This window comes from Anomaloglossus baeobatrachus, chromosome 6 (assembly GCF_048569485.1).
Source record: "Anomaloglossus baeobatrachus isolate aAnoBae1 chromosome 6, aAnoBae1.hap1, whole genome shotgun sequence".
NCBI lineage: Eukaryota > Metazoa > Chordata > Amphibia > Anura > Aromobatidae > Anomaloglossus > Anomaloglossus baeobatrachus.
In genome coordinates this window covers 297,261,120-297,274,062 of record NC_134358.1, presented here as the reverse complement: position 1 = coordinate 297,274,062, position 12,943 = coordinate 297,261,120, and the positions used below count along the sequence as shown (strand labels likewise).

The following is a 12,943-nucleotide window of genomic DNA, read 5'->3' as shown; positions in this document are numbered from 1 at the left end:
GATTTCTTTTATTATTAAATTAGTGAATGAGGGCATTTAAGGGAGAGTTTATTCAAATACACTTTTTTTCCTGTTTCTGTGGGTTTTTTTTAACTCTACACTTGCCGGGTTAGTAATGGGGGTGTCCGATAGATGCCTCTCCATTACTAACCACCTTGCATGATGCCAGCTGTCAATTCACAGCTGACATCAGCCCCCAAACAATTACCACAGCACCAGAGCAATCGGAGCTAGTGATAGCATCAGCATTGGCATATCTAATGGATTTGCAACTTCTGATATGGCTGCAGGCTGCTCTTTTTAGGATGGGAGGGGCCAAATAACCATGGGCCCACCCAGCCTGATAATACCAGCCCCCAGCTATCTCCCTTACCTTGACTGGTTATCAAAAATAGGGGGTGACCCCACACTTTATTTAAATTATTTATTTAAATATTCATGCCAATTGCACACTCCCTCAAAACTGGTGACATTGTGCTGTGTGATAAAATGGCCCATGTTAGAATGGCCTTGTATTCTGGCCAGCCTAATGGTCATGTCACACACAACGACAGCAACGACGACATCGCTGCTAAGTCACCATTTTCTGTGACATAGCAGCGACCTTGCTAGCGATGTCGCTGTGTGTGACATCCAGCAACGACCTGGCCCCTGCTGTGAGGTCGCCGGTTGTTGCTGAATGTCCTGGACCATTTTTTGGTCATTGCTCTCCCGCTGTGAAGAACACATCGCTGTGTGTGACAGCGAGAGAGCAACGAACTGAATGTGCAGGGAGCAGGGAGCCGGCTTCTGCGGACGCTGATTACCAAGGTAAATATCGGGTAACCAAGCAAAGGCTTGGTTACCCGATATTTACCTTCGTTACCAGCGTCCGCAGCTTCTTGAAGCCGGCTGCCTGCTCCCTGCACACGTAGCCAAGGTACACATCGGGTAACTATAAGCAAAGCGGGTTGCTTATTAACCTGATGTGTACTCTGGCTACGAGTGCAGGGAGCCAGCGCTAAGCGGTGTGCGCTGGTAACCAAGGTAAATATCGGGTTACCAAGCGAAGCACTTTGCTTGGTTACCCAATATTTACCTTAGTTACCAAGCGCAGCATCGCTTCCACGCGTCGCTGCTGGCTGGGGGCTGGTCACTGGTCGCTGGTGAGATCTGCCTGTTTGACAGCTCACCAGCGACCATGTAACAATGCAGCAGTGATCCTGATAAGGTCAGATCGTCGTCGTGATCGCTGCTGTGTCGCTACGTGTGACCTAGGCTTAATGGCCCAGTCACACTAAACAACATCGCTAGCAACATCGCTGCTAACGAACAACTTTTGTGACGTAACAGCGATGTTGCTAGCGATGTTGCTGTGTGTGACATCCAGCAACAACCTGGCCCCTGCTGTGAGGTCGTTGGTTGTTGCTGAATGTCCTGGGCCATTTTTTAGTTGTTGCTCTCCCGCTGTGAAGCGCACATCGCTGTGTGTGACGGCGACAGAGCAACAACTAAATGTGCAGGCAGCAGGAGCCGCCTTCTGTGGACTCTGGTAACCACAGTAAACATCGGGTAAACAAGAAGCCCTTACCTTGGTTACCCGATATTTACCTTCGTTACCAGCGTCCGCCGCTCTCTTGCTGTCAGTGCCGACTCCTGCTCTGTGCACATGTAGCTGCAGTACACATCGGGTAATTAACCCCATGTGTACTGTAGCTAGGAGAGCAGGGAGCCAGCTCTAAGCGGTGTGCGCTGGTAACCAAGGTAAATATCGGGTTGGTTACCCGATATTTACCTTAGTTACCAAGCGCAGCATCGCTTCCACGCGACGCTGCTGGCTGGGGACTGGTCACTGGTTGCTGGTGAGCTCACCAGCAACTCGTGTAGCCACGCTCCAGCGATCCTTGCCAGGTCAGGTTGGGATCGCTGGAGCGTCGCAGTGTGACATCTCACCAGCAACCTCCTAGCAACTTACCAGCGATCCCTATCAGGTTGGATCGTTGTTGGGATCGCTGGTAAGTTGTTTAGTGTGACTGGGCCTTAAGACACACTGGTGCAATTCTCATGCTATCTAATCAGCATCTTGATATGACACACCTGTGAAGTGGATGGATTATCTCGGCAAAGGAGAAATGATCACTACCACTGATTTAGACAAATATGAGAACAATATTTCAGAGAAAAAAAGCCTTTTGTGTACATAGTCTCAGCTTTTTTTCAGCTCATGAGAAATGGAAGCAAAACTGTTATTTATATTTTTTTTCTGCATATGACCATGTTCAGAATGTAGAAAAAGAAAAATCTCATATAGGCTGTTTATCCTTTGAGTAATTAAAGTAATAACAAAGGTAAATAACTTCAGCACTCAAGGATCAGAACACCACAATTTTTACATGTTTAGTGTCATGAAGGAAGCAGGATATGTTCTCTTAGACAAACATTAGTGCTAGAGAGATGAACAGAAGTTGTCATCACCCTGTTCATGGAAAACCTTTCAATCCAATTAACCTATATGCTTGTCAAACCTTAATGGACAAACAAGATAAGGAAATGTGTTTCCATTTGTTAAGGAGCTAAAGTTGAATCAATTAAATTTTGTAGCAGTAATATGCAAATTGTATCTTGAAGTACATATTTAACTTATATTTATTATATGGCAGCATACCATTATAGTAATAACATGTTAGGATGCTTTTTTCCAATGTTTTATTTTATAGACCAAAAGCAAAGTTTAGTGACTGCATAAGTTTTACATTAAAAATTACTTTCACCAATCTTCCAACACAGGCAGATGCTATATGTAATTCTTACCTGTGTTTCCCAGAAAATAAGCTCTACCCTGAAAATAAGCCTTAGCAGGAATTTTGAGTCTTTTTGGGTTATGCATAAAATATAAGCCCTAGTCCAAAAATAAGCTCTTGTTACCATTCAATAATGAAGTGTCCAGGCAGCTAAAAAAAAAAAAATAAAGAATACAGCAGGACACTTCATTAAAGAAAGTAGACATCCCCAAAACAGAGAAGACACACCCAAAAGAGAGAAGACACCTCAAAAGAGAGAAGTGAGCCCCAAAAGAAAGCAGACAGCCCACCCCATAACAAATAGCACTCAACAAACCCCGTACAGCTACAGCTGGCAAGTACAGATGGTGGATGGGCTCTCACAGAGATCTGCATCGCTGTCAGGTCCCTCACTGTTCTCCTCACACTCACATCGGGTTGCATTATCATTTCACTCTCACAAACTCTGCGTGAGTGATACTGCTTCTGGTCAGCAGGGGGAGCGACCGCTGTGGAACGCAGTGCCTGAGACCTGACAGCGATGGAGACCTGTGTGTGAGAAGATTGAATTCACTTGCCAATTCTACATGTACGGAGTCTGGTAAGTATGATTCAACTGGTGTCTGTCTTCTTCTAGCAGTACACAGGCAATAACTTAGCAGTAGATAGGTGTTGCCCCCAAAATAAGCCCCACCTCTAAAAATAAAAGCCCTAGTGCATTTTTCAGTCCAAAAACAATATAAGACCTTGCCTTATTTTCGGTGGAAACACCATATTAGCCACAAAGAACTGTTGCAGCCAATTAGGAATGCTCAGAAAGGCAACATGGTGGCCACTCAACTGCAGAAAATCAGGTACGCAGAGAATGGTGAGGTGATCGAAATATGCCAGATAGTTACAGACGCCCTTTGTAATTGCCATGTGGACTATACTATGAGGCCTTATTTAAATGTGCAGATGTATCCGACTTTCAGTGTTCTTGACGTAGTTCAACGTACACTACAGTTCAAAAGTTTGGGGTCACCCACACAATTTTGTCTTTTCCATGAAAAATCATACTTTTATTTATCAAATGAGTTGCATAATGAATAGAAAATATAGTCCAGAGATTGACAGGTTAGAACTAATGATTTTTACTTGAAATAATAATTTTCTCCTTCAAACTTTGCTTTTGTCATAAAATGCTCCCTTTGCAGCAATTCCAGCTTTGCAGACCTTTGGCATTCTAGCTTTTAATTTGCTGAGGTAATCTGGAGATATTTCACCCCATGTTTCCAGAAGCCCCCCCACAAGTTAGATTGGCTTTATGGGCACTTTTTGTGTACACACGGTAAAGCTGCTCCCACAACAGCTCAATAGGGTTAAGATCTGGTGACTGGGCTGGCCACTTCATTACAGATAGAATACCACCTGCCTTTTTCTTCCGTAAATACTTCATGCATAATTTGGAGGTGTGCTTTGGGTCATTGTCCTGTTGTATGATGAAACTGGCTCCAATCAAGCGCTGTTCACAGGCTATGGCATGGCGTTGCAAAATGGAGTGATAGCCTTCCTTATTCAAAATCCCTTTTACCTTGTACAAATCTCCCACTTTACCAGTGTAGCGCCCCTGAGCCACTCAAGGCACTACAAGGAACTGCATCCTCTTGGGGATGCAGGACCTACCCCCTGGGACCTGGAGTACCAGTGGCGATACCACCAAAGCACAACTAAAATCCTAGTTCTCCACTCCACATTGGGCATAGAGGGTTAACCATGTAAAGAGATGGTCGCCATGGAAAGGAACGACTCCCTGGAATTAGCCAGCCTAGTGGGAGGGGTCAGCAGTCAGTAGAGCGTCTAGAGAGTGTAGCACACAGGAGAGGTGTGCAGACGTGCCTGAGTTGGGTCCGTGCAGCGGTGACCCGATGGAACAGGAGAGAAGTCGCCAGGTCGGGTATTGGAGATACCGCTGGGACCGGAGCACGCATGGGGCACAGAGCCCAAGATCAGGCACCAGTTCTACATGGCTTGATAAATACCTGCCCGGTGAGGACACCTTCAAGGACTTCACCGAACCAAATAATCCAGGGGCATCAGCAGTAAACTAGGATCGTGGTTCTGACATTTACCTCCCCACAGGGTCCGCATTGCCCACCGTACTGAGATGGAGACGGTACCCCAAAAGGGATAGTCGGGTCCCAATTGCTTCAAACTACGGGGACCCAATTAATAGAGAGTGCCGGGGACAGAGCAACCTGGGTAACTACATTGGCACTGTTACTTCATGGGACCTGAACCAGCAACTACTGGGTCCAAGTGAGTAGAGACTGTTAAAGAAAACCTGGTGTGGTCTCCATTACTAGCCCCTCATGATCTTCCAGGCTCGGCCCTACCTGCGGAGAGCATAACACCAATGCTGCAATCACCACCAGCTCTGGGAGTATCCACATTTAGCAGCGGCGGTTCTCTATCCTTAACCGCAACCTGCAGGTGGCGTCACATGACATTAACTCTATTCACCCTTGTAAATATCCCCCATTGCAAAAAGGGGCCCAGGGCATGGGACCAGGCAACGGCCACCAGAGTGGCATTCCCATTTGTTACCGCCCGGGACCGAGTACCCCCTTCCCTGGGTGGCACACCAGCATTTAAGAAACCCCAGACCATCACATTACCTCCACCATGCTTGATAGATGGCGTCAGGCACTCTTCCAGAATCTTTTCAGTTGTTCTGCGTCTCACAAATGTTCTTCTGTGTGATCCAAACACCTCAAAGTTTGATTTGTCTGTCCATAGCACTCTTTTCCAATCTTCCTTTGTCCATTGGTTGCGTTATTTTGCCCATATTAATCTTTTCCTTTTATTAGCTAGTCTCAGTCCCACTCTGCCCTGAAGGCCAGCATCTCGGAGTCGCCTTTTTACTGTAGACGTTGACACTGGCGTTTTGGGGGTACTATTTAAAGAAGCTGCCAGTTGAGGACCTGTGATGCGTTGATTTCTCAAACTAGAGTCTCTAATGTACTTGTCTTGTTGCTCAGTTGTGCAGCGGGGCCTCTCACTTCTCTTTCTACTCTGGTTAGAGCCTGTTTGTGCTCTCCTCTGAAGGGAGTAGTACACACCATTGTAGGAAATCTTCAGTTTCTTGGCAATTTCTCGCATGGAATATTCTTAATTTCTAAGAACAAGTATAGACTGTCGAGTTTCACATGAAAGTTCTCTTTTTGTGGCCATTTTGAGAGTTTAATGGAACCAACAAATGTAATGCTCTAGATTCAACTAGCTGAAAGGGAGGTCAGCTTTATAGCTTCTCTAATCAGCAAAACTGTTTTCAGCTGTGCTAACATACTTGCACAAGGGTTTTCAAGGGATTTCTAAACATCATTAGCCTTCTAACACAGTTAGCAAACACAATGTACCATTAGAACACTGGAGTGGTAGTTGTTGGAAATGGGCCTCTATACACCTATGTAGATATTGCATTAAGAACCAGACATTTGCAGCTAGAATAGTCATTTACCACATTAACATGTATAGAGTGTATTTCTGTTTAATTTAATGTTAGCGTCATTGAAAAAAAATGTGCTTTCCGTTCAAAAATAAGGAAATAGCCAAGTGACCCTAAACTTTTGAACTGTAGTGTACGTGATGTACAATTTGCCATGATTTGTAACAAAAAATTAGTACTAATGTATACATTTTATAATTTGGCAACAGTTGGATAATTGATGCAAATAGAAAGAGGAATCTAACACCATCAAGCGCAAACTTAAACGTTAAACTTTTTTTTTTTTTTTTTAATGGATGGCTATGGGTGATGGATGACATCTAACGGGGCATCTGTCATAAGCAAACATTTTACCTACATGCCTATTCAAAAAGGTATTGTTATCAGATTTCATAATACAAACATTAGTGAACAGATCTCTAAGACCAGATGGGGTTAGTATACTTAATTTGGAAATCCATGTGAGAATGGCTGAGTAATCCTGACATAATACAGTATGAGCGTAGGTGAGGAATCAAATTGCACACAATATATAATATAATAAAATATTTGCATGGATATTTAACAGATTATATAGCATCTTTATTAATTTCAAAGTAAGTACACAAGCCGCAGGTTGTTCGTCATTCCTGCAGCAGCACACATCGCAACGTGTGACACCACAGGAACGAGGAACAACCTCGTACCTGCGGCCGCCCGCAATGAGGAAGGAAGGAGGTGGACGGAATGTTCGTCCCGCTCATCTCCGCCCCTCCGCTTTTATTGGGTGGCCGCTTAGTGATGTCGCTGTGACACCGAACGAACCGCCCCCTTAGAAAGAAGGCAGTTCGCCGGCAACAGCGACATCGCTAGGCAGGTAAGTATGTGTGACGGGTGTTAGCGATGTTGTGCACCATGGGCAGCGATTTGCCCATGACGAACAACTGACGGGGGCGGGTACGCTCGCTAGCGATATCAATAGCAATATCGCAGCGTGTAAAGTGCCCTAATGAGTCCTTAGACTTCACGAGAGTTCTCGGATGATTTAGGAAAACCTGCACTTGCAGGGGGTTGGACCCAATGGCCCTTGCGGTCCCTTACAATGCCACCATTCTAAGAAAGTATGGTACAGTATATATACAGAAGATATTTTTTGTTGTACAGGGTTTTTTTTTACATGTCTAATTGATGTCAAATAAAAACATCTGTGAGGATTGTATAGCAGCTGTGTCTTTGCTCAGGAGGCACAATTTCTGCTGATTTAGCTTTTTAAAATATAAGAAAACCCAAATGATTAGAAAATCAGAACTCTGTTGTGGACCCTTCGCTATCTGGTGTAGAATTCCCTTTTATTAACCCCTTCCCGCTGTGGTCAATTTCCGCTTTTTTCTCCCGCTCTTCCAAGAGCCAGAACTTTTTATTTTTCTGCCACATAACCATATGAGGGCTTCTGTTTATGCTGGATGATATACATATATGTATATATATTTTTTTTTTTGAATGACACCATTCATTTTATCATGTGGTATACTGGAAAGTGGAAAAACATTCCAAGCACGGCTAAATTGTGAAAAAAGTTCAATTTTCCAATATAATTTTTTTTTTACAGTTTTTGTATGGAAAAAATAACCAGGCAATATGATTCTCCATGTAAGTAGAATTACACAAATACCAAACACATTTTTTTTTATTTAAATGGTGAATAAAAATTCAGAAATATGTCACAGAAAATTTTCTGAGGCCCATAACACTTTAAATTTTTGGTCAATGGGGCTGAGTCAAAGCTTGGTTTTGCACCCTGACCTAAAATTTTTATTGATACCATTTTGGGGTAGTTCTGATGTTTTGATGGCCTCTTATTGCATTTTATTGCATTGTTGCGGCAGCCAAAAAACTAATTCTGCCATTTAGATTTTTTTTGTCATTACGCCATTACGTCATTACGCCATTTACCATTTGGTTTCATTTATTTTATATTTTGATAGACTGGACTTTTATGGATGTAATGATACCAAATGGGCATATTTTTGTATTTCTTGGTTTTTAAGAGGAAAAGATTGGAAGATTTAGATTTATATTTTTTTTTCATTTTTAAAAAACATTATTTTTCACTTTCTACTTTATTTGTTAGTTCCCTTAGGAGACTTGAACCTGCAATCATCTGATCATTTGTACGTTATATATCAATACCACAGTACTGCTAGTAAAAATCATGGTCTCCTATGAAAGCTAGTGACAGGCTGGCTTTCACAGGCACAACATCATAACTGGCACAGGGGTCTTCAGCAGTCCATCTGGCATCATGGCAACCCATCAGTGCCCCACTGTCATGTCATGGGAGAACCAATGAGTACATAGAATAACGCACAATCCCTTTCAGCACACTGTAGAAGCCGATGTCAGAGATTGACAGCAACATTTGACAGGTTAACGAGGCAGATAATGGCTGGTTATTACAGTCATCATCCGCTGGGTTAGGTGTACCATAGTTCAGTAAGAGGTTAAACCTCATTGTTCACTGCATTAACCCCTTTCACAACCTAGGACATAACGGTACGTCCTAAATCATGAAGGGGTAATCACCACTGGCTACTGCAATGAGCTGGCAGCGATCCCTGAACATGTCTGCTGATTTGAACAGCAGACACTGGTGGATCCTTGTCACCCACATCTGTTAACCAATTAGATTGCACTATCAAAATGTGACAGCGCGATTTAAATGGTCGCGATAGGAAAATCGCCTTTACCCACCACCGTCGAAGGCCCTGATGGGGATCCGATGGTTGCCATGGTAGTGGTGGGTCATGTGATGACTCCTGTCTCTAACATGATGTAGTTCCTGTTACAGCCAGCTGAGCAATTGCTGTAATAAGAATGCTGTGCTGCTCTAATCAACAGAAATGAATGAGTGACCAGACAGCTGATCCTTATAGTCCCCTAGTGAGACTAGTAAAATAAAAGAAAGTTTTAAAAAAGTAAAAAAAACTAAAAGTTCAAATCATCCCCCATTCGCCCCACTGAAAATTAAAGGATTAAAAATATATTAACACATATTTGGAATCGCCGTGTTCAGAAATGCCCGATCTGTCAAAATATAAAATCAATTAATCTGATCAGTAAATGCCATAGCGACAAAAAAATCCAAACATCAAAATTGCGTTTTTTGGTTGTCGCAAATTTTGCGCAAAATGCAATAACAGGCTATAAAAATGTAGCATCTGCGCAAAACTGATATAATTAAAAACATCAGCTCAGGACGCAAAAATAAACCATTACTGAGCCCCAGATCCCAAAAAGTGAGAACGCTATGGGTCTTGGAAAATGGCCGAAAGCACCTCTTAGATAAAAGTAAAGTACACATAGTTGGTATCTACAAACTTGTACCGATAGGAGGCATCACAGTAACACATCAGTTTTATCATATAGTGAACCCAGTGAATAAAAAGAGATTGACATCAGCATTTGACAGATTAACGAGGCAGATGATGGTTGGTTATCACAGTCATCATCCACTAGGTTAGATGCCAGCATCAAAGTCAGGGATCCAACATATGACGTAAATGTACGTCATAAATCATTAAGAGGTTAAACCTTGTTGTTCATTGCGTTAAAGAGAACTTTTCTCATGGAAAATACTTATCTGTGAACAGTACGTAATGCAGAAGGAGGAGATGAGAAGATTGATGTATACATTTATGGGCAACATGTAGTGTAACTTGTAATTAATTTGTTTACGCTTTGTAGTGCATCCACTGGAGTCAAATACATATTGGGTGCTGGAGTCACCAGGATTATCGACTTCTGAAATTAACCAGATATTAGCTTAAATTTAATAGTTTTCAGTTATATTTTAGATTTATTAGTCTCCATTAACTCATGACAGATGAAATTTTTGAATAAGAAAATAAATTTGGAAAGAATTGAATTTCACACAACAGTGGAGCAATTCTGCATCTTTTCTACTACGAGTCTTAAAATATTCTGTTGCCTTACTCACCAACCAACTTAGCTTTTTGTGTATTTTATGAGAAAATCAATAAAGGATAATGTATCATGTTCAGTATGAACTGAAAAAAGCAGTTTACATCTAATATGGAAGGTATCATAGTCAAAACAAAGAACTGCATGTTATTCACTCCAGACTGAAGCTTCTACGGTACTTTATTATAAGATGACTAAGAGCACATATTGATGTTTCATTGGCTGCAACTGCTGGAGAACATAAAGTCATCTAGATGAAAATGCACCCAGACATTACAGATGAGCAGCAAAAATAACTATGTACAGTATATATTGATTGCTTCCTCCAGACTCTTCCATTAAAATGACATGTACAATGAATTGTATATCATTTACAATGTACTGAACCATAAAAAATGTGCTTGTATGTAGCATAGGAAGAATACATTGTATAACATTAATTCAGACAGGAGTTGCATTAACGTACCAAAAAAATTAAAAATTTTGAACCGTGCTTATCTAGTTCCTGAGACCCTCAAAATCACTGAAAGGAAGGGGCTGAAGTACTCAGATGAATGCTATAACCTTCAGCTATGAACACCTTTTTGCTTGTTCCGCCAGCCACTCATGTCAAAGTTCCATAGTTACTAAGTATGCTGGTAGAAATTGATCATCCATATACATTTGAAGCAAAATGAAAATCAATCTTTGGAGTAGCTTAAAGTTAGATAATAGAAATGATCGAATATCACAAATATTCGCCAATATTCGGCTTCGTGAATATTCGACGAATAGGTCGCCGCTATGCAAATATTCGATGCGCAATGTAAGTCTATGGGAAGCCCGAATAGTTGCTATTCGGCAACTATTCGGGTTTCCCATAGACTTACATTGCGCATCGAATATTTGCAAATAGTCGAATAGCGGCGACCTATTTGTTGAATATGGGCGTAGCCGAATATTTGAGGTATTCGATCATCACTATTAGATAACTTTCATTACATTATTGTTTTTTTTTTTTAAATTTTAGTTTTTTTTTACTGGAATGTGTTATCGAATTGACAAAGTATACGCAGCACTGAATCAATGCTTGTGTATACAGATTAGGAAGTAGTGATAGTGCTTCCTCTGGACCCAGTGACCATGTGATCTCTAAGTGTAGGGAAAGAAAAAGAGCAGATGAGTCCTAGAAGACACAAGTGAAGGCTTAAAGCAGGTTGGAGGCTTAATTTCCATTATAATTAGGGTTAATATAATGCAAGAGAAGTAGCCAGCTAGGAGGTAGGTGCACGGACCCAACACGACATCACTGATTGAAAACAAAGGGAAAAAATCCTGCACTCATGTGGTATCCAGTAAAATTGTAGAAGAAATATCCTTTTTCAAAATTCATTAAAAATCCAGCATGAAGGATAGGAGAATGTGCAATGATGCGTTTCGAGCACGTAGTGTGCTCTGAATTATAGGGTTAATATAGCCACCCAAATTACAGAGGAAATCAGTAATAAAAATAAAGCATTAATACATTAAAATGCATACTATAGTTTTTTTATGAGTAGCACATAGTGTGAAATGAATAAAAAATATGGAGGACTGTGTGGGGCCCATTAATCTATATGTAGGACTATGTGGGGCCGATTAATCTGTATGGAGGACTATGTGGGGCCCATTATCCTGTATGGAGGAATATGTGGGGCAAATTATACTGTATGGAGGACTATGTGGGGCCCATCATTCTGTATGGAGGAGTATGTGGTGTCCACGACTAGGTTGGCCACAACTTTGTCCATGTTTTTAACTTTGGCCCTGTGGTGTATTTGAGTTTGGCATCCCTGCTCTAAGCTAAGATCAAGTAAAGTTTTTTTTCTTTCCTTATTTAGGGATAACTAGATAGTGAACCCGTGTAACTTTAATTTTAACCTTTTTTGTTTATATCACGCAATCCATGACATAAATTATGTTTTTAGAAAAACAACAAAAATATTTGAAAAGTTAAATTGAAATAAAGCAAATAAAATATACAGTATGTAGCTATGTTTTCTCATGGACAATTAAAGAGTAATCCTTATTTTAATTTATCTATCATAAATCAATAATGAATGTGAAAATAAGAAATTTTGCAATATATTTTTTTTGAGAAATCAGCTTTTTTCATCTCTTGTACTAATCATTCATTCTCTAAATTCTCAAAACATGGGTAAAATCTGAATTCAGTAAAGACAGACTGTTACATTAAAGAGGTGGGTAATGGTTAGTTGGTGCTCATTAAGTTCAGTGGAGATCCGTAATCCGAAGAACTTGTATGGCCACATGCACACGTTGAGTGTTTGGAGAGGTTTTTTTCCCTCAGTATTTGTAAGGTTACGTGCACACATTGAGTATTTGGGGATTTGTACCTCAGTGTTTGTAAGCCGAAATCAGAAATGGAACAATCAGAGGTAAGGTATAATAGAAACACGAGCACCAGTTCTGGATTTTTTACCCACTCCTGGTTTTGACTTACAAATACTGAGATAAAAAAAACTCACCATATGCACGTGGCCTAACACAATGTCCATGTCTCCCCCATAACTACACTGTCCTTCATAGAATTTTAGAAGCACCAACTGCCATATCCTATTTCAGTAATGGGAAAATATGCAATCATTGAATACAGATTTTACAGATTTTACCCATGAGTTAAAAATGAAAGAAAATGAAGCAGATCTATCCAATAAGAAGTTACAGGTTGCTTATTCTCATGCGCACTATTGATGTA

At 41.1% G+C, this 12,943-nt stretch overlaps 1 protein-coding gene across 1 annotated transcript in view; it reads right to left on the bottom strand.

The window, feature by feature from the left end:
* The window catches only part of GABBR2 (gamma-aminobutyric acid type B receptor subunit 2), a 1,152,522-nt gene that overhangs the window by 845,908 nt on the left and 293,671 nt on the right, over positions 1–12,943 (bottom strand). The window lies entirely within an intron of this gene.